Raw genomic sequence first — 22,519 nt, forward strand, 5'->3', positions numbered from 1 at the left:
AATGTTTTTTAAATTGTGAATCAAGGGATCCTGATTGAGAAGTAATGTACAGCATGGATGTCAATACAGCAGTGGAGCACAAAGCAAGAGAAACTGGACCTACTAAAGTGAAATGGGGTGTCTGACTTGCTGGAACTTTAATTGCAATATACTGTTCTATAATTTTTAAAGCTAATTTTATCGTTTTAGGTGGGGGAGTGCTGAAAGTATTAATGGAAAATAAGGAAAAATGAGCTAAAAAGGTTAGTTCTCTGTATACTTGTCTGCTTGAGTAATGATTTTTAATCATTCTGTAGTAGAACATAAAGAAAGATCTGACACCTAAAGCAATGAGTTTGTGTCCTAAAGGCCAAAAAGCACAAACTCATGTTCTATTATCCTACTCTGAGATTTTATCTTTTACCTCCTTCACTTCTTTAGACTCTGGAAACACTGTTGGAAATCTGCAGGACTGCATTGACCATCTGGAAGGCTTAAATCAAGCCCCTCTTGCTTAATCGAATATTTCCACACAAAAGGTTACCATCCTGTCTTAAAAGTGCTTCCCGTGGTTTTTTTCTCCTCCTTCCAGCCCCCTCCACCCCTTCATGCCTTGCCCCAGTAGGAGGATCTCTCTGGCTGGAAGCTGTGATTCCACAGTTGAAAGGATTCCTGCCTGGTTCAGACAATAACTGAGTTGGCAGGGCTGGAATAACTCAGAGTGAGGAGAGGAAGTGGGGGTCTTGTTTAATAAAATTCTTGCTGGGACATACAAAGGTCAGTGCCTGCCTGGTGCCTGGCGTTTGCAGTACATGCTCATATGTGCTGCTACTTCTGTGTTAAAATTTTCTCTTCTCAGACTAGAGTTTTTCAGTTCAGATAAGTTTAGATCTCTTTGGGAGGGGGCCAGGAGGGAGATAACACAGAGAGACAAAGTTACCCACTTCCAGGCTGGAGATTTCGGGACAGTCCTGGATTTCTGACCATTGCATTATGGGGGGTTTTTACAAAAGCACGCTAGCATTTTTAGTGCACTGTAAAAATAAGTGTGCGCTAAATGCTAGAGATGCCCATATATTCCTGTGGAAGGTGGGGGTTTTGTCTATGATTATATTAGTCACAGAAATGACATCACCCAGTTGGTGATTTTGATATACATTAATTCCTGGTGACATTATGAGACTTTCCTCTTACACCATGTAGCTGTGTGCAAGAGAACTACTATTGTATTCTTGATTTGACATATATTCCTATGGACATCTCTAGTGTCTAGTGTGTGCTAATCATTAGCGCACACTAAAAATGCTACTGGGCTTTTGTAAAAGACCCCCTGTGGGCCTTACAGCACTGATTTCAATGTGCAGGATCAGGCACTACAAATCCCACACTGCTTTGGGATGTAGGTTCAAAACCAGGACTGGCCAAAATGTCTCAGCCTGGAACTGGGTAACTTGGCTGTCCGATACCACTTCCAGTCCATGCTTGGACACCAGAATTACGTGTAGGTTATCTTGAACTGTATCTCCCGCCTACCTTCCAGCTGAACTGCATTTTATGATTCTGGACCCTTGAGGTCAGAATCAAGGCAATCAATGCACATAAAGGGCAATTCCATAAAGGCTAAATTTAGGCATCAATTGTGCACCCTAATTTATAGAATAGACGCGCTTATGCAAATGAATGACATCACAAATTGGCATTTGCACGCATATGTGCTAGGCCAGGACTACTCAGTTCCAGTCCCTGAGGTCACAGTCAGGCCAGGTTTACAGGATTGCACAATGAATATGCATGAGAGCAATTTGCATGCACTACCTTCTTGGTATGCAAATCTCACTCGTGCATATTAATTGTGGACATCCAGAAAACCTGACCTGCCTGTGAACCTCAAGGACCAGAATTGAGTAACCCTGTGCTAGGCATTATTCTAGAACATTGACGCGCTAGTCGCAAGGCATGTAACAGCACATGGGCTGTACCAGTAGGTGGAGCATGAGCATGTCATGGGTATCCATGGGCGTAGTTGGGGGGGGGCGAGGGGGGCAGTGCCCCCCAAATGGCTTGCCACCTCCTGCATTTCCGATTGTGATTCCGTGTACCCCCTCTCTTCCTCCCTCCCTCCGGCGCTGCAGTCTTCAATCTATCTGGGCTCCCGGCAGCGTTAATAATGTATCCACACTGCCTTCGCATTGCTCCAGAAGCCTTTTCTCTGCAACGTACCTTGGTCCCGCCTATGCGGGAACAGGAAGTTGAAGAGAAGACTTCCGGGGCAGACCGAAGGCAGCGTGTATACATCGCTAACGCAGCTGGGAGCACAGAAAGATTGAAGACTGCTGCGCCAGAGGAGGGGATAACAATCCTAGTCCTCAAAGTGTCTTTGCACGATCCTGGACCTCACGGGCGGGGCACAACCCAGACTGGGAGAGGTGGTGAGCAGAGGGAATGAGCAGAGGGAAGGATGGGACTGGGAGGGGTGGTGAGCAGAGGGAAGGAGCAGAAGATGGATGGGACTGGGAGGGGTGGTGAGCAGAGGGAAGGAGCAGAAGATGGATGGGAGGGGTGGTGAGCAGAGGGAAGGAGCAAGAGATGGATGGGACTGGGAGGGATGGTGAGCAGAGGGGAGGAGCAGAGGATGGATGGGACTGGGAGGGGTGGTGAGAGAGGGAAGGAGCAGGAGAGGTATGGGACTGGGAGGGGTGGGGCACAGCAGAGAGCAGGGGCAGGAGAGGGATGGGACTGGAAGGGGTGGGGCACAGAAGGATCAGGAGAGGGATGGGACTGGGGGGTGGGAGAGGGGAAGAAGCAGGATGTGAAATGAGGGCTATGAGAAAAAGGGCAAGAAAAAGGAATGATGTGGGAAAAGGTTGAGACATAATGTGAATGACCTGGAAGACTGGAGAGAGGATACGAGACATTGAAAAAAGATTGGGGTACTGGTGAGGGGTATAGGAGAAGGGGATAAGTCTCTGAAGGGGGTTGAATTATGGTAGAAAGGGGTTTAAAAAAGATGGTGAAAGATAAGTTATTGGGCATGGGGTAAAAGGTAGCAGGCAGAAGAGTGGCCTTGGAGTCAAGGGAAGGAAGGAGAAACTTGGATGGAGCTGGGATTGATAGAGTGATGAGATGCAGTGGAGGGTAGATGAGGGCAAAGGGGGTGAGTACAGAGTATGAGAATGGAGGACTAATTTAGTGGGTGAAAGATGGGGGAGGTATTTAGGAAACTGGGAATGGGAGTGCTGGAGAGGGAATGAGAGGGAGATGGTCAAAGCCAGTAGGTAGATGAATACTAAGGAATAAAAAGTGAGAGAAAAGTGTGTGTGTGTGGGGGGGGGGGGGGGGACGGGGACGTAAAATGAAAGATCAGTGCCAGACAGATGCAGAGAAGGATAGGAAGACAAGAGAAGAATGAAGAAATGGAAAGTCAACCTTGTAAAAAATTTAGGAGAAGACTGATACATGGAAAGTGGAAAAGAGACTGGGACCAGACCAACTAGAAAAATAGAATGCTCAGACAACAAAGGTAGAAAAGAAAACATTCTTTTTATTTAATGCGTTTTAAGGACTAAGATGTGCCTGCTTTATGAAATGTATATTTTTTTTCTATTGTATTTTTCAGAGTACAGGAGAAAATACATTTCTGTTTCTTGTTTACCAGTATTCGCACTGCTTACAGAGTCTGGTTTTCTTGAAGAGATCTATATTTCAGTTTTTGTGGGCATGTTTTTTGTGGTTCCTATTTTGTATCACATGAGGGTCTGTCCATGTTCTGCATATGTGACTGACGTGACAGATTCTGCTAGCATGTAGTGTTTGTGTAGGAATGTGTAACAGTCCAGCTTGTTACAGTTTTCCAGTAGCAGGTATATTGGTGGTCTAGGGTCCAGTGTAAAATTTATAGCACTGTCTTTTCATAGGTGGGTTAAGACTGTTGTGTGTTAAGTTTTCTGTATAGGTTTGAGTGTCTTTTTGTAGGGTTTTGTGTTATTTCATAAAGTGTGTGGCCCTATTGTTTTTGATATGCTGGCTTCATATTCATATTCAGCATTTTAGTCTAGTGCGTGTGTGTTTTTGTTGATTTTATTAATAGCCATAATGAATACGTATGAGATGTATATATGCAAATGTGCCAAGCCACACCCTTTGCCCCCCCCAAATGAAACAGTCAAACTACGCCCATGTGGGTATCCCATTTAGCAACTACAGATTAGCATCAGCAGAAGCATAGCCAGGTTGTGACATTGGGGGGGGGGGAAACAGAGCAGACTGATTAGGCACGATAGACCATGTGAAAAATAGGTACTGTCATTATCAGAAGTCCATTTGGGGAACCAGTCGCTCCCCTGGCACCCCCCCCCCCCCCCCAGCTACGCCACTGAGCATCAGAATGTTCACAGTTAGAGGTGCTAACTTATGCCTGCCATTGACCTAGTGTAAGCTGCTGGTCCCAAATTTTGGCATGCCAAAGCAGCTTTGCACTATTCCATAATGTGTTAGCTGTACCTTAACACCTTTGCAGAACTGGTGCTAAACATGCTTCTTTATCACACCTGCATTAAGCACTTTATGGAATTGCCTCCATAGCCTGCAAGCCAGTGTGCTTCCAGTTTTGAACCAGTGCTGTTTTTCATTGATGAAATAAGCTGTTGAAATGGGAGGGCCACCGGCACTGTTCCCTCTTAGCTGACCGGGAATCCTCTACCTACAGTCCCGACAGTCTTGTGTTTCACATTTTCAATAGTGAAGGACAGGCCAGTTCTGCAGGACTCCAGGGAATCTGCCTGTCCCTAGTTCAGGAATTCCAGTTCCTACTGTTTCTCCTGTACTTCACCCAGTGGTGTCGCGAGGGCAGCTGACACCCGGGGCGGGTCACCGCTGCGCCCCCCCCCCAGGTGCAGCGCTGCGCACCATCCCCCCTCCGGAGCGCAACCCCCCCCCCCAAGAACATACCTGGAAGGCGGTGAGGGGCGGGCGGGAGAGCCAATCCACCGAGTGCACGCCACTGGGGGGTGTCGGCGCCTCGCTGGTTCCCTGCTCTCTCTGCCCTGGAAACAGGAAGTAACCTGTTCTGGGCAGAGGAGAGCAAGGAACCAGCGAGGCGCCGACACCCCCCAGCGGCGTGCACCCGGGGCGGACCACCCCACCCCACCCCTTCCTACACCACTGACTTCACCACCCCATCTGCTTCAGATATAGGGGCCCTTTTACAAAGGTGCTGTAATGCTTACTGCATGCTAAAAGGCATTACTACAGGACTCGCTCAGATGTTCTGTGGTAGTTCTGGTATCGACACTTGCTACACATGTGCTAAAAAAGGTTTTATTTTTTAGTATGGGGGCGTGTTTGGAGGCAGACAGTAGGCATGACCTGCGCTAATCGGGTAGCATGGGTAAATCATTGCCCGCTGCCCAATTTGCATAGGGCAGGGCTGGCTCATGGCAAGATGCCACCTGAGGCAGAGCTAGGATGCCGCTGCTGCCTGAGGCGGAGCTAGGATGTCACCCCCCCCCCAGAAGAGATGCCACCCCCAGGCCGAGATGCTGCCCCCTTCCTACCTCCAGCCCGTTCGCGGTGTCGCATTGCTGCTGGCACCTGCCTCTTCCCTTTACTGTGGCTGCCTGAGCCTCTGAGAAAACAGGAAGTTGCATCAGAGAGACAGCCGCGGTAAAAGGAAGAGGTGGATGCCGGCAGCAGGGCAGCGTGTGGGAATTGCTGCTGCTGCCAGGTAACACCAGGGAGATGACGCTCCTGAAGAGTGCCGCCTGAGGCCGCCACCTCAGCTTGCCTAATGGTTGGGCCACCTCTGGCACAGGGTTAGTGTGTGAGTCCTTACAGTTTAGTAAATATGTGGTGGTAAGGGCTCATCCACTAATGGCTACACGCTAATTGGAAAATTATCGCATGGCCATCAATGGGCCTTCGGCAGCTAACCCTTATGCCTCTATTCAGGAAATCTAGACTGCCCCAATTTGACTGCCCTATTTGACTGACTGTACACTTGTCCTTTGTAAGTGTAAGCTCCTTGAGCAGGGACTGTCCTTCTCTGTTAAACTGTATAGCGCTGCGTAACCCTAGTAGCGCTTTAGAAATGTTAAGTAGTAGAAATAGAAATTGCGGCCATTATACAGCTGCGCTAAAGTGGTCTCAGCATGCAGGAAAGCCCTGTGCTACTGATACCGCAGTCCATTTTTTAACACAGCTTAGTAAAAGGGCCCCGGTCTTCATTTCAGCAAGGAAGATAACAGTCTCCTCCAACCAATAAAATATTTGTTGATCAGGATTTATTTTTTCAAACTTATCTCTTAAAGCCACACTATGCCTTTGGCAAAGATGCATGGGTCTTGCTCTAAGAAAGCAATATTTATGCTGACTTTGTGGAACTGAAATATTCCACCGTTTCTGGATCAGGCAAAGTATTAACATTATCATGAAAACCTTAAATTTCATTGCTAAGTGTTTCAGTTTTATATAGCATTTTAATATTTCTCAATAATTTTAATTAAAGTCTTAGCACCAATTTGAGAAAATCAATTTGAGATTAATGCAGGACTGAGAACACTGCAGAATCCTTCAAGAACAAAAGACTCAGCATATATTTATCCCATTCACATAGTTTTTAAAGTGAAAATAATTGTTTGTATTTTGATGTATGTTATTGTGTTTTTAATATATTTTGAGTATTTGTGATGGGTTCTAAACCACTCTGATCCTTTTTTGGAGGAGAGAAGAATATTAAACAAACTGTAATGTAATAGTAGAAAAACTGCTATGCTAATCGGAGACACAGCCTCTCCAGGGATGTTAGGGATTCCAATTAAATATTGTTTGAGCAAGTCAACAAAGGAATCACTGGAAAATTTAATAACCCCCTTGTTTACTAAGCTGAGCTAGCAGCTATCACGCGGCAATGCCAACACAGCCCATTCAAAGTGAATGGGCTGTGTCTACCTTAGCATACGGCGTAAACAGGAGGGTAAATGTTTAAAGTTGGCAACCTAGAATAATTTTCCGTATTTTCTAGTTTTTGTGTGGGCCATGATCTGCTGGAGAAATATTGCCTGGGTTGATGAGTATATATTTTATATACTGCTCATTTTTCTCAGTTTCACCCTTTGGCTTGTCAAAAACTTTTTTCCTGGGTCTGTGTTATGCAGGGGAAGTTCAACAAGATGGTGCATGTAATCTGAGGCCAAGAAGTGTAACATTTGGAAGATGAAAACACAGAGCTTAACACACAACACTTAACCCTGATCCACAGGCTGCCCACAGTCTTGGCCTTACTCTACTGCATGTAGGAACTTGTGGTTCTGATTTCCCAATTGAATTCTAAAAAGCCAGGCTACAAGTCCTTGCATGTGTTGGGATAAACCCAGGACTGGACCAACCCTGTTGGGCGAATCTGGAGCTAGTTGGCAACCTAGGAACTCCTAGCCATTATCTCCCCATATCAGATACTGCCAGCACCAAATCCTGCATTGCTACTACCTCAGCTGAAACTGGTATCCTGCTGTTTCAGAACCCAGGGAACAAACACAAACTCTGTCCAAAGATTTATTTTATTTATTTATTTATTTATTTATTTATTTATTGCATTTGTATCCCACATTATCCCACCTATTTGCAGGCTCAATGTGGCTTACAGAGACCTGTTATGGCATCGCCATTCCAGGATGTCAAATACAATTGGTAATGCAAAAAGATACTGGATGGGAAAAGAGAGTTAAGCAGATAGTTATATAAAGATGACTTTCAGAGCTGGGTCGGTTGGAGAAGTGGTATAGTTAAGCTATGGGTTCTTTTTGTAGGCCTTGTTGAAGAGATAAGTACATAAGTAATGCCATACTGAGAAAAGACCAAGGGTCCATCGAGCCCAGCATCCTGTCCACGACAGCGGCCAATCCAGGACAAGGGCACCTGGCAAGCTTCCCAAACGTACAAACATTCTATACATGTTATTCCTGGAATTGTGATATTCTGCTTGTCTGGCCTTAAGGCTGAAGAGTTTCCATACATTTGACATTCTTGCATCTGTTCTTGAAAATATTCAGAGTTTGACATCAGACAAAAAATTGTTAGGACAACAGACAATGATTTCAAATTTGTGAAACCCTTCTCTGTAGTTGGATAGCATGACAATGATAACGAAGATGAAGATGAAGATGCAAGTGATGAATTAGAACTACAACTAATGCAGATGATAATGACAACGATGATGATAAGAGCATACTTTGCTATAAGGAGTCCAAGTGTTTCAGGCAGAGATTTCGTGGATCAATACCTGCAGACCAAGTTAAAAGACTCAGTAATAGTGAGGCCTGGCTTGATTTGATGGCCTCTCTAGAAGTTTGCAATGACCTCTGCCTGGCCAAATCCAGAGGTCACTACTCTATCCTCATCCTCCTCGATCTTTCCACCGCGTTTGACACTGTCCAATCATGATTTAACTTCTTGCCACGCTGTTCTCTTTTGGTTCCAAGGGCTCTGTCCTCTCCTGGTTTTCCTCTTATCTCTCCACCGCACCTTCAGGGTACACTCCCAGGGATCTTCCTCCACTCCCATCCCACTATCTGTTGGAGTTCCCCAGGGATCTGTCCTTGGACCCCCTTCTTTTCTCAATCTACACCTCGTCCCTGGGCTCGCTGATCTCGTCTCATGGTTTTCAGTATCATCTTTATGCTGATGACACCCAGCTATACCTCTCCACACCTGACATCACGCGGAGACCCAGGCCAAGGTATCGACCTGTTTATCCGACATTGCGGCATGGATGTCCACCGTCACCTTAAACTAAACATGTCCAAGACCGGCTCCTCGTCTTCCTCCTAAACCCACTTCTCCTCTTCCTCCACTCTTATCTCAGTTGATAGCACCCTCATCCTCCCTGTCCCATCTGCCCGCAACCTCAGAGTCATCTTCACTCCTCCCTCTCCTTCTCTGCGCATATCCAACAGACTGCCAAGACCGTCGCTTCTTCCTCTTCAACATCAGCAAAATTCGCCCTTTCCTCTCTGAGCACACCACCAGAACTCTCGTCCATGCCTCTAATTACCTCTCGCCTTGATTACTGCAACTTACTCTTCACCAGCCTCCCACTCAGCCATCTATCCCCCCTTCATCCGTTCAGAACGCTGCCGCACGTCTATATTCCGCCAGAACCGATATACTTATATCACCCCTCTCCTCAAATCAACTTCATTGGCTTCCGATCAGATATCGTATACAATTCAAGCTCCTCCTCCTTACCTACAAATGCACTCAGTCTGCGGCTCCTCGCTACCTCTCCACCCTCATCTCCCCCTATGTTCCCACCCGTAACCTCCGCTCACAGGACAAAGCCCTCTCTCAGTACCCTTCTCCACCACTGCCACTCCAGGCTCCGCTCATTCTGCCTTGCCTCACCCTATGCCTGGAAGAATCTTCCTTTACCCATACGCCTGCCCCCGCCCTACCCATCTTCAAATCTCTGCTTAAAACTCACCTCTTCAATGCTGCCTTCGGCGCCTAACCGCTTGAGAATATAGAATGCCCCAATCTATCCACCCTATCAGATTAACTGTTCACCTCGTCCTCTAGATTGTATACTTGTCTTTAGAATTGTTCTCTTGTCTTTTAGATTGTAAGCTCTTTGAGCAGGGACCGTCCTTCTATGTTTAAAATTGTACAGCGCTGCGTAACCCTAGTAGCGCTTTAGAAATGTTAGTAGTTAGTTAGTTAGTAGTTGAAGGAAATTGTTTATCGGACTGAACCATCCACTTCCTGCTAGTGCAGTTGTTGAGCACCTTTTTTATCTGTGGTGGATTAATGACTCACAAGTGCAAGTACTCACATGAGCAACTGTCATTTTCAAAAATTAATTTTACTAAAAGCGAAGTAGATTGAATTGTAGAGCAATACAATTGTTGAGACAAAAATGTTAACAATAGTTGCATTCACTGTAGTTACTGTACTTTTACTTTTTATGCAAAGCATTATATTAGGCAATAACTTTTTTACTTTCACTAAAGTAAATTTTTTAATGTGTACTTCATTGTACTTTTACTTTTACTTATGTATTAAAATATACATTTATTTGTACTTTTACTAAAGTACTTTGACCTAGTACTTTGAACAACATTGGAGCTCAGGGCATCACTTATATATCTGGGCTCAGCAAGGTTTTTTTCTTCCAATAGGGAGGCTGCTTCTCTGCCCTCCCAAAAGCAAACTTCCCAGACTGCCATGAGGGTCATCTCAGAGGGCTCCGGAGGAAGCCTCTCTTGCTCTTCCCTTTCATTTTCTGTGACATTATTTTCCGCCACAGTGCTCTGAAGCTAAGTTTGTGTAATATGAAGAAGAATTTCATGTTATTTGTTTTAAACCTGCAGATTTCTTCACCATTAAGTCCTGCAAAAATTCATTTTTACAGCCTTCAAGTACTGATGTGTTGGCCTTGGCAGTCCCTTACTTAGATAACACACTCGTCAGTGACAGACTCTGGAAAAAGGCCCTTAATGTCACTTTTTGTAATTGCAACCATTATCTTTAGATTTCTGCTGTACTCCTGGTGGCTCAGGTGTCTTCTAAAAGCTGATAATCTGTTTTAGCCCCGACTCTGAGTAATTTTGGACCTCTCATCTTTCCATCTGTAATAATAACATTAGATATAATGCAACAAGTATTCGGTAACATGTGTTACCTTAGTCCTGAAGCACTCTCATCCAACAGGAACTGCTCTGGCAGACACTCTGTAAAGAGGCCAGGCTGGTTCAGTGGTAATACTGTGCATTAGTAAGCAAAGGAACTTGGGTTCAATTCCCACTGGGTTATGCTGCCTCTCGATAAGGAAGAGCTGGGGTTGTTTAAGGGACAGTGTTCTCAGCCCCCATAGGGAAGATGTCATGGAGGGGCATAATCGAACGGGGGCACCCATCTCTAAGGACGGCCCCGTAAAGCGGCATCCCCAACCGTATTATCGAAACAAGATGGGCGTCCATCTTTCATTTTGATAATATGGCCAGGGACGGCCAAATCTTAACATTTGGGTCAACCTTAGAGATGGCCGCCCTTAGAGATGGCAGACATTGGTTTTCGCAGGCAATGGAAACCAAGGACACCCATCTCAAAACCAGCCAAATCCAAGCCATTTGGTCATGGGATGAGCCAGCATTTGTAGTGCCAGGACACCAACCGGGCACCCTAGGGGGCACTGCAGTGGATTTCACAAATTGCTCCCAGGTGCATAGCTCCCTTACCTTGTGTGCTGAGCCCCCCAAAACCCACTACCCACAACTGTACAACACTACCATAGCCCTTAAAGGGTAAAGGGGGGCACCTAGATGTGGGTACAGTGGGTTTCGGGTGGGTTTTGGAGGGCTCCCATTTACCACCACAAGTGTAACAGGTAGGGGGATGGGCCTGGGTCCGCCTGCCTGAAGTGCACTGCAGTACCCCCTAAAAACTGCTCCATGGACCTGTATAGTGCTGTGATGGAGCTGGGTATGACATTTGAGGCTGGCATAGAGGTTGGCAAAAAATGTTTATAATTTTTTTTTGGGGGGGGTGGGAGGGGGTTGGTGACCACTGGGGGAGTAAGGGGAGGTGATCCCCGATTCCCTCCGGTGGTCATCTGGTCAGTTCAAGCACTTTTTCAAGGTTTGGTCATGAACAAAAAGGGACCAAGTAAAGTCGGCCAAATGCTCATCAGGGACGCCCTTCTTTTTTCCATTATCGGCCGAGGACGGCCATCTCTTAACCACGTCCCCGTCCCGCCTTCGGTATGCTGATGACATGCCCCCTTGAACTTTGGCTGTCCCTGCGACGGAAAGCAGTTGAGGACTGCCAAAATCGGCTTTCGACTATGCCGATTTGGCCGCCCTTAGGAGAAGGGCACCCATCTCCCGATTTGTGTCGGAAGATGGGCGCCCTTCTCCTTTGAAAATAAGCTGGATAGTCATTTTGTAATGGTGACACCTAGTGGCTAGATTTAGGGTCCAGGACTGATGATCAGTATGGGTGGGCTATGCTTGGTCTGTTGGAATTCCATATATCCAGACTTTATTACCTCATTTTTAATCTGCTCAACAATGGTTATGTTTTCTTGCTATTGACACTTTTTGCATGAAGAGAAATGGGAAGAGGTTTCCACAATGGACTCCTTTGATTCCTGGTATCTTCTGATCCCTAATTAATATCCACTGACTGATGGCATTACAATTCTTGGGAAGCCACAAGTCATTATACTATGTGTCTGGGGAATAAACTCTTGAGGATACTGTCTTACCATTAAAAAAAAAAAAGGCAGTAAATAAGACAATTTTCTGTGAGAATATTTGCCAGTTACAGGAGAAAGAAAAATCCTCTCAATTAAAAAGATAGAGAAACAATTTGGAATTCAGTTTCTTTCTTCTGGTATAAGAGATGTTTGGGCAGGGTTATCAACATGGGCTACTCTTAAGACATTATTTTACCACTAACTTGTACTATTTTAGCTGCTACTTTACAGCAATGTACTTCCTAATGCTGCACCAGAGGGAAGGAGGCTGGGAGCTGCAAAAAGAGGTTTGTGGGATGGGGGGGGGGGGGGGGGGGAGAGGGGGGATGAAGAAAAGAGAAATGGAAGAGAATTAGATGTAAGGCTGTGGGGGAGGGAGGAAGATGTGCTCAACTGGGTCCAGATGTGGAGAGAGAGGTGCAAGTGATACACTGGGTCTGGAAGTGGACATAGCTGGACTGGAAGGGGGGAGGAAGAGAGACAGAGAGAAAGAAAGAGAGAGAGAGAGAGAGAGAGAGAGATGGCTTATTGGGAGGGCAGAGGAGAGAGAGAGGTGGAGATAGGTGGACTGGAAGGGGAAAGAAAGAGACAGGTACAGACGAATGAACTAGAAAAGCGGAGGGGAGAGAAGTAAAATTATCATTTTTATGGTGGGAAAATTGCCATGGGAAGTCTCCACCCTGACCCACCCACTTGACCCCACAGAACTCTGCCCAGGTGTCCTAGATTTGGAATCCAAAAATCTGGTAACCTTGTGGGACAGTTACATGTAGAAGTGGCTTCATTTACACGTGGATGTTACAAAATCACCATTTCCACACTTCCACATGCAAGCTGACAGTTTCGTGCCATTCATTTTATCCATGTGTATATTTCTAAAATGGATGCTCCTGCTGTACCTGCCAGTACATATACATGCGCTTTTGCAGGCATATTAGAAATGTCTCTGTGTCACCAGGACCTTTTCTAAAATCCCACCAGAACTGAACAGGTCCTGACCGGAAGTCTTAATTCCATTCTCTACATTCTACGTACAATGGAACTTGTAGTGTCTTGAGAACCTGGGTAAATGTCTCCTGTCGTCCCCCTTCTCCCCCACTGCTAACTCCCGGCTCCGTTCCTTCTATCTCGCTGCTCCCTATGCCTGGAATAGACTCCCTGAGCCAGTACGTCAGGCTCAGTCTCTGGCTGTCTTCAAGTCTAGGCTTAAAGCCCACCTCTTTGCTACTGCTTTCGACTCCTAACTATGACTCTCTTACTCAACACCCTCACTTATCACCCCTACCACTGCAATTTCCCTACCCCTAGCTGTCTGTCCAATTTAGATTGTAAGCTCTGTTGAGCAGGGACTGTCTTTTTTCATGTTGATTTGTACAGGGCTGCGTAAGTCTAGTAGCGCTATAGAAATGTTTAATAGTAGTAGTAGTATTAGAACCTCCTATGGCTCTTTGTTAAGGAGAATTCTCTTATTCTGACATTGTAGGATGAGAACTTGCTTATTTTAAGGAGAAAAATGTTGAATAAACTGATAAATAATTCTTTCACTTGTAATTCTGTCCAGTGAAAGAACCCTACTATGCCTTTTAGCTGTGAGGCTCTGCAGTACTAAATAACCATTCTTACCTTCCATAGCACAAGGCAGTCATATCCAATAGCTTCTGGGGTAACCAGCTGTGAGGAGAACTAGCTAGAGCATAGACAGTCACAAGGAATTTGTCCCCTTAAAGGAAACAAGAGTGCAAACCACAGCAAGTTCAAAGCAAATTATACACTGGCTATTATAGATTAATCTTTGATAAAATGGACAAGTTCCTTTCTCTCATCCTGTGCCAGAGTCCATAAACATGAGCATTAGACAAGGAGTCCAGGGAAAGCAGGAAGACAAGATGAGATATCCAGGGATACCAGGAACACATGGCCAGCTGGATTCTGGACACAGATGAGGGAACAGAGATAGCTCAGGAATAATAGCTAATGGCCCAGTGCTGGTCCAGCCCAGAAGCAGGGCAGATAAACCCAAGTCTTCTGGGCTGTTCCCAACAGCACAAATCAGATAGGACACACAAGACAAGCAACAAGAAGGAAAACCCATCCTACAAAGAAACATAAGGGATGGGAATACAGCTAGGGAGAAAAAGATTCATTTCAACTGGTAGCCTGTCCCCAGCACACATTAATTTGTAGGTTAATGCATTTTAAATTGATTTTCCATACACTAAGGGGAAAAGATTCAGCAAAAAGGCTGTCCTAAATTAGCCAGGTAGCTGTCCAGTACTGCTGCTAAATATCAGGCCACTAAATACCCGGATATGCAGTTCCAGTACCCAGATAGAGGCTGGTACAAACATCCAGGTCTAATTTAGCCAGCATTTAAAGAAACCCTGACTATATTGTCCCTTTCAATAACAACAAAGTAATAAAAGTAATATTACTGGTAGGCACATTGCAAGGCTCCTCTTACCAGAATATTCTGTGCAGAGCTACCAAGGGGGAATTGTTGAAAGGGAGATTTTAAGCCACACCCCAGATCCACCCCACTCCTCCCAGCCACACCCCAGCACCAACCTAGCTCTGCCTAGCCATGTCCCAAAGCCTGCCCACTCTATCTTCTGGCTCTACCTCCTGACAGACCTGGGCGGTGGCATTAACAAGCTACCTCCCCCTTGGGCAGCAGGAGATGTTATCTCCTGCTGCTAAGGACCGGTCTCAGGATAAGAGCTGTGAAATGTTGCAGTTCTTATCATGAGACTGGTCCTTTGGTAGCGGGGAAATAACATCCTAATAATGCATCTGCTGCTGCCAATAGAAGGGGAAGCTGCTCAGCGGGAGTTCTTGGGAGATGACTCGCGAAGACTTAGCAGGTCTGTCTGTGATGAAGTAGATCAATAAAATGTACACAAAAATATGGCATGAAGATACCTCACGGAGTCTTAGCAGGTCTGTCTGTGATGAAGTAGATCAATAAAATGTACACAAAAATATGGCATGAAGATACCTCATGGAGTCTATAGCCATGACCCCCAGTATTCTGTGGCAGCTTCAGGGTACACTATCATGGTAAAAGTTCAAAAATTCTAAAGAAAAGAGTTTGCAGCAATCATGTCACACATTTGCTTAATACTGTACAGATTTGCATATTGAAATAACATGTAAGAACTATGAATTTTTTAATCTCTCCTGCTTTATGTCATACAGCTTATGCTGCTTCTCAGTGTAATATTACAGAGTGGATTCTCCATACAGCCCATTGCATTGCTCAGCAAACCACAAGGCAATCCTGAAACTGCCACAGCCTCTGCCAGTGTTAAGTAGCAACAGGATATCTTTCCCTTTTACTCCTTGGAAAATAGAGCTAAATCAGAGAACGCCCACATTCATTCTGATGGTGACAGAGCAAAGCTCCACATCCTAATCAGCTTTTCCCCTGGGCCCTAGATTGGATGGCAACCTATAACAACCCAGAGATTATATGTACCTCTAGTTAACCCAGTGAGGAACTCATTCAGTATATGCCACCCTTACTCCAGACTCAAAATACTAGAGAAATGTGGCTGAACAGTCTGTGCAAGCAGATTGCCCAATTGTGTCAGGTTTGATGAGGCAGGGCCTAACTGATTTGATTGTTTACAGGGATGATTTGAAGAAGCCCAGCTGAAGAAATTGGAAGAAACAGAAGAGGGAAAGGAGGAGGGACAGACAGTGTTGGCAGGGATTTCTGTATTTTTCTGTACAGCAGAATCAGCTTAGAAATCTGCTACCTTTAGAGTGGGATAATGCTATGGACATTACATATCTTTTCATCATGAAAACACATCATTGGACAAAATGGTGGTGCTCGCTGTAAATTGAATGATTCTTTGCTACTTATATATAGTAATATAGTAACATAGTAAATGACGGCAGATAAAGACCTGTATGGTCCATCCAGTCTGCCCAACAAGATAAACTCATTTTACATGGTATGTGATACTTTATATGTATACCCGAGTTTGATTTGTCCTTGCCTTTCTCAGGGCACAGACCGTAGAAGTCTGCCCAGTACTGTTCTTGTACTAAGTTTTGAAGCTAACGTCGAAGCCCCTTAAAATTTACACTGCAGCCCATCCCTATCTATTCAGTCATGATCAGGGCGTAGACCGTAGAAGTCTGCCCAGCTCCCGTTTTGTTTCCCCAATTAAGGCGTCGCCACCCAATCTCCGCTAATATTCCATGGAACCATTCCTTCTAAACTGGATTCCTTTGTGTTTATCACACGCATGTTTGAATTCCATTACCATTTTCATCTCCACCACCTCCAACGGGAGGGAATTGCACATATCCACCACCCTCTCTGTGAAAAAATATTTCCTGACATTAGTCCTAAGTCTGCCCCCCTTCAACCTCAATTCATGTCCTCTAGTTCTACCGCCTTCCCGTCTCCGAAAAAGGTTCATTTGCAGATTAATACCTTTCAAATATTTGAACGTCTGTATCATGTCACCCCTGTTTCTCCTTTCCTCCAAGGTATACATGTTCAGGTCAGCAAGTGTCTCCTCATACGGTTTGCAACACAAATCCCATACCATTTTTGTAGCTTTTCTTGCATCGCTTCCTGTCTTTTTACATCTTTAACAAGATACGGCCTCCAGAACTGAACATAATACTCCAAGTGGGGCCTCACCAACGACTTATAGAGGGGCATCAACACCTCCTTTCTTCTGCTGGCTATGCCCCTCTCTATGCAGCCTAGCATCCTTGTGGCCACGGCCGTCACCTTGTCGCATTGTTTCTTCACCTTTAGATCCTCAGACACCAACACTCCAAGGTCTCTCTCCTGAGTCGAGCTTACTAATCTCTCCCCTCCTATCCGGTATCTCTCTTTTGGGTTTCTGCACCCCAAGTGCATCACTCTACACTTCTTGGCATTAAATTTTAAGTACAGTAAAGGTTTGAGAACCAGGAGTGCAGTGAATGCTGCTTTAAAGTGTTGTTGAAGTTCATATGGGACATCAATAAAGAAGCAAGGAATGACCGGGAATGGCAAGTTGGTTCAAAAAAAGATTTTGATGGTATACAGAATCAAGCATGGATTGATGCAGGCTTAAGGATTATAAGAACATTGTTGAAGAATAAACTTTTGCGGATCTGAAATTTAGACTAGATGGTCGGGTAATACATATGAACTATCAGCACGGGATAAGAATGAGGGGGAAATACTGAAAAGAGATAAGTGACGGGCTGGATGTATAACTATGCAACTTTGTAATTTTGTAATTTACCTTATCATTTATGAACTCTAATGCAATATCACTTTGTATTTTTCATTCCGCAAACGGCGATCACCACTCCGGCACAATGTAAGCCGCATTGAGCCTGCAAATAGGTGGGAAAATGTGGGCTACAAATGCAACAAATAAATAAATAACATGTATAAAAAGTGTTACATTTGTGGAGCTTATTTTGTAAACAGTAAATGCATGTGTATAAGAGGGGTGATTTGTTTCTAATAAATTGAAGGAGAAAAGAAAAAATGTTGTCTGGAGCACATTTTTGTAATTGATTAAATTTTAACTGCCAGACCCTCGACCATTCTTCTAACATTCAGAGATCCCTTCTCATCATTTCTACTCCCCCAAGGTATCCACTCTTTTGGCTATTTTCGTGTCATCCACAAAAAAGGCAAATCTTTCCTTCCAACCCTTCAGGAATATCTCCCACAAATATATTAATAGGCCCCAGCACTGACCCCTGAGGAACTCCACTGCTCACCTTCCTTTCCTCCCAGTGGATTCCATTTACCACCACCCTCTGCCACCTGTCAGTCAACCAGTTTCTTATCCAGTTCACCACTTTCAGTCCTAAGTTCAACCCTTTCAGCTTATTCATGAGTCTTCTGTGGGGGACTGTATCAAAGGCTTTGCTGAAGTCCAAGTAGATTACATCTAGCGCACGTCCCTCATCCAGTTCTTTGGTCACCCAGTCAAAGAAGTCAATAAGATTCGTTTGGCAGGATTTTCCTTTGGTAAAGCCATGTTGCCTCGGGTCCTGTAACCCGTCGGCTTCTAGAAAGTTAACTATCTTACCGGTCTGTAGTTTCCCACTTCTTCCCTGTCTCCACTTTTGTGAAGAGGGACCACATCCGCTTTCTTGTAATTATCATATCGCTTACAGTATGCCAAGAAGCAGCCTATTAGAATGCTGGCAAATGCAACTATAGAAATGGTGCCACAATGTATCAATAAGGATGCTACTACCCCATGATGTAAAATGTGCTGCCAGACTGGAGTCTGCAAGAAACTGGCATTCTCAGTTCACTTGCTATCACGCAAGGTACCAAGGTATTGCCCTTAAGCAGAATGAGAGAGAGCTGCCAAGGCATGATGCAGCATATAGGGTAGCTGGCTCGAAGCCACAAGAACCAAGCCAATTCTTTGGAGTATAGGATGATGTCACTAAGTATAGCATATGATGACGATGCTGTCAATACTCAGTTTTCTACACAGCAAAGAAAATTAGGATAGTGGCACCACACAGCAGAAAAAAGGCTAATGTACAGTATAACAGCTAAGGAAGTCATTACTGTGTCACTGAGAAAACAGCTGACCCTATGCAGCAATATAGCCTAAGGAAAAGGAGACAGAAATTACTGTGCAGTCCATGAGCTTGAAATCAGTGCTCAATTCCTTTGAAATTTCACGCTGAACCCATGATGCAAAGTTGACTAATTTACTTGCTGGATTAACAGATTTGGCTGACATGGAGGGGGATAATCGAACGGGGGCGCTCATCTCTAAGGATGGCCCCGTAAAGGGGCGGGGCAACCTGTATTATCGAAACAAGATGGATGTCCATCTTTTGTTTCGATAATATGGTCGGGGACGCCCAAATTATGAAATTTAGGTCGACCTTAGAGATGGTCGTCCCTGGTTTTCAGCAATAATGGAAAGTGAGGATGCCCATCTCAGAAACGACCAAGTCCAAGCCATTTGGTTGTGGGAGGAACCAGCATTCGTAGTGCACTGGTCCCACTAACTGAATGGAAAAAGCCCTTCCCTTACTGATCTGGAAAGGAGCAGGCATGTACGAAGGAAATTGCATGCAAATGAGCTGCTTGCTGTTAGCTCATTTGCACATGATTTCCTTCCTAAGGAGAGGAAGTGACAGCAGTTGAGGATGTCCAAAGTGTGGATGTTTCTGTGAGAAGGATGTCCATGCTTTTGTAATGCCTCTGACACCCTCTATTTTTATTTATTTGGATTACAAGTAGCAGCAGTGGGATTTGAACACTCTCTTTTATTTATTTATTTAGATTTTGGATCATAAGTAGCAGCAGTGGGATTTAAACTGGCCACCTCTAGATTGCAAGACCAGTGCTCTAACCACTGGGCCACTCCACTCCACTCCACTCCACTCCTCTCCTCCCTTGAAATTTGGCCGTCCCTGTGGGAGGCAGTTGAGGACGTCCAAAATGTTTGAAAGAAGGACATTCATGCCTTCGTTATGCCTCCGCTGACACACGCATATCTTCCCCCCACCCAGGGACCTGCATAATGCCCCCCCCCCCCCCCCACAGGGCTGGCCAAATTTCGAAGGAGTAGAATAGAGGGGTGGAGCGGCCTAGTAGTTAGAGCACTGGTCTTGCAATCCAGAGGTGGCTGGTTCAAATCCCACATGGATGTCCTTCTCACAAAAACATTCACATTTTGGACATCTTCAACTGGAATGGAGGCATAGCGAAGGACATACTCTAAAAAAAAAACCAGGTCACAAGTACCTAGCAGAAACACAATTAGTAATACCATTCCATGCTACCAATCCTGGGGCAAGCAGTGGCTTCCCCATGTCCATCTCAATAACAGACTATGGACTTTTCCTCCAGGAAATTGTCCAAACCCTTTTTAAATCCAGATACCTTAATTGCTGTTACCACATCCTCTAGCAATGAGTTCTAGAGATTAACTATTGTTTTATTTCCTCCTATTGATTGAGTGTTCTCTGTGGTGACTTATACCACAAGCTAAATTGTATCTATGAGCTGATTATAGCAAAAAAATATGCCCCTTAGAACACAAGGCCTATGTAATTCTGGTTTATTTATTGCCATTATGTCTGTATAGTGCTGCATATGTTCTAGTACCGCTAAAGTAATGTTTAATAGTAGAACATAAGAACATAAGAGTTGCTGTACTAGGTCAGACCAAAGGTTCATCTAGCCCAACATCCTGTTTCTAACAGTGGCAAATCCAGGTCACATGTACCTGGCAGAATCCCAAGAAGTGGAAAGATTCCATGCTATTTAACCTGAGGGAAAGACAGTGGCTTTTCCAGGCCTACCTTAATAATGGTTTACAGACTTTAGCACAACTTGGCCTTCAAGACTGGGATAACAGGAGTCCTTTATTAGTAAATGACCCGACATGGGCCATGTTTCGGCGTATACACCTGCCTCAGGGGTCTATCGATAAAACACATACATTTCAGTTAACACAGATATCAAAAAATATAAAAATTATATTAAAAGAATATCATCTATAAAAGTAAGTAACATAACCATAAATGAACAAGTTAGTAAGAGCTAAAAATATACACATATATACGTATATAAGTATAAACGGTGTGCAATAAAACGATCTTAATATGGGAGCACAGAGTGACACAACTGAATAATAAACCACAATGATAAGAACGTTAAACAAGAGGAAGACATACATACAGCTTCAAATTAATTTTGTTCATAATAAAGATTATCATATGTAGCAAGGGTTTGTTGATTTGCATCATATATAAAAGTAGGCAATATAGCCATGGACAATATTTATAAAAGAGCACTAGAATGACCAGATTGTTTATTTATGTATTTATTTATTTATTTATTACATTTGTAACCCACACTTTCCCACCTATTTGCAGGCTCAATGTGGCTTACATAGTACCGTAAAGGCGTTCACCAAGTCTGGTAGAGAAACAAATACATGGTGATGTTGTGGTCGATTAGGTTCAGGCACAATTTAGGGCTAATAATGTATATACATGCACATTAAGAAAAATACAGTTTTATATATATATATATATATATATATATATATGAATGTAAACAGCATCCAATATAGTGATTCTAATATGGGGGCACATGGCAACTCAGATGAATATTAAATCACATTAATAAAAACATCAATTAAAAAAGGAAAAAGAAAAACATACAGCTTCAGGTTAATGTAATCATAATTATAACTATAAAAATATATAGATATCTTTTTCCACATATAAAAGATTTTTCACAAATAATAAAAGGTAATCATATGTGGCAAGGGTATGTTAATAAGTACGTTCATGCTATTAAACATAACCTAATGTAACTCATGATAAATAAACTCAACATATTATTTTCAATAATGATGAGGAGAGATGATAAAAATAATATCAAACACATACTGACATGAAACAGGAAAGTCTTACCCAAGTATAGAGTATAACACATGCTCTATACTTGGGTAGCCTAGTGGTTAGTGCAGTGGACTTTGATCCTGGGGAACTGGGTTTGATTCCCATTGCAGCTCCTTGTGACTCTGGGCAAGTCACTTAACCCTCCATTGCCCCTGGTACAAAATAAATACCTGAATATATGTAAACCGCTTTGAATGTAGTTGCAAAAACCTCAGAAAGGTGGTATATCAAGTCCCATTTCCCTTCCCTTCCCCTTCCCTCTTGTTCTGCACTGGACAACACTACTGAAGCATACATTTAACCCCTGTGACCTGTGTGAAATGATCTGCTGTCTCTCTTTCACTTGTGGTATATCAATGCCCACAGCACTACTGCCAATATCACTACTGCCAGAGAGGTTCTTTGGGAACGAAAGGATGGTTGTGTTCCCTCCTTACAAAAGTAGTACAGGGAAGAGGTTAGAAACTACAGACTGGTAAACCTTACCTTGGTGGGAGAAGTAATAGAGATGCTTTTGAAGGAAAAAATAGTGAATTATCTACAATCCAGTGGATTACAAGATCCAAGGCAATATGATGCACATTGGAAAGAATAATATGAATCACAGTTACCTGATGATAGGGTCCACTTTAGAAATCATGACTCAAGAAAAAGATCTAGGTGTCATTGTAGACAATACGCTGAAATCTTCCACCCAGTGTGCGGCGTTGGATGCTAGGAATGATTAAGAAAGGGATGCAAAATAAGACCAAGAATATTATAATGCCTATGTATCGCTCCATGATGCAACCTCACCTTGAGTATTGCATTCAATTCTGATCACCGTATCTCATAAAAGATGTGGAGAGGCATAATCGAACTCGAACGCCT

This window comes from Microcaecilia unicolor, chromosome 12 (genome assembly GCF_901765095.1).
Source record: "Microcaecilia unicolor chromosome 12, aMicUni1.1, whole genome shotgun sequence".
In the NCBI taxonomy this organism is placed as follows: domain Eukaryota; kingdom Metazoa; phylum Chordata; class Amphibia; order Gymnophiona; family Siphonopidae; genus Microcaecilia; species Microcaecilia unicolor.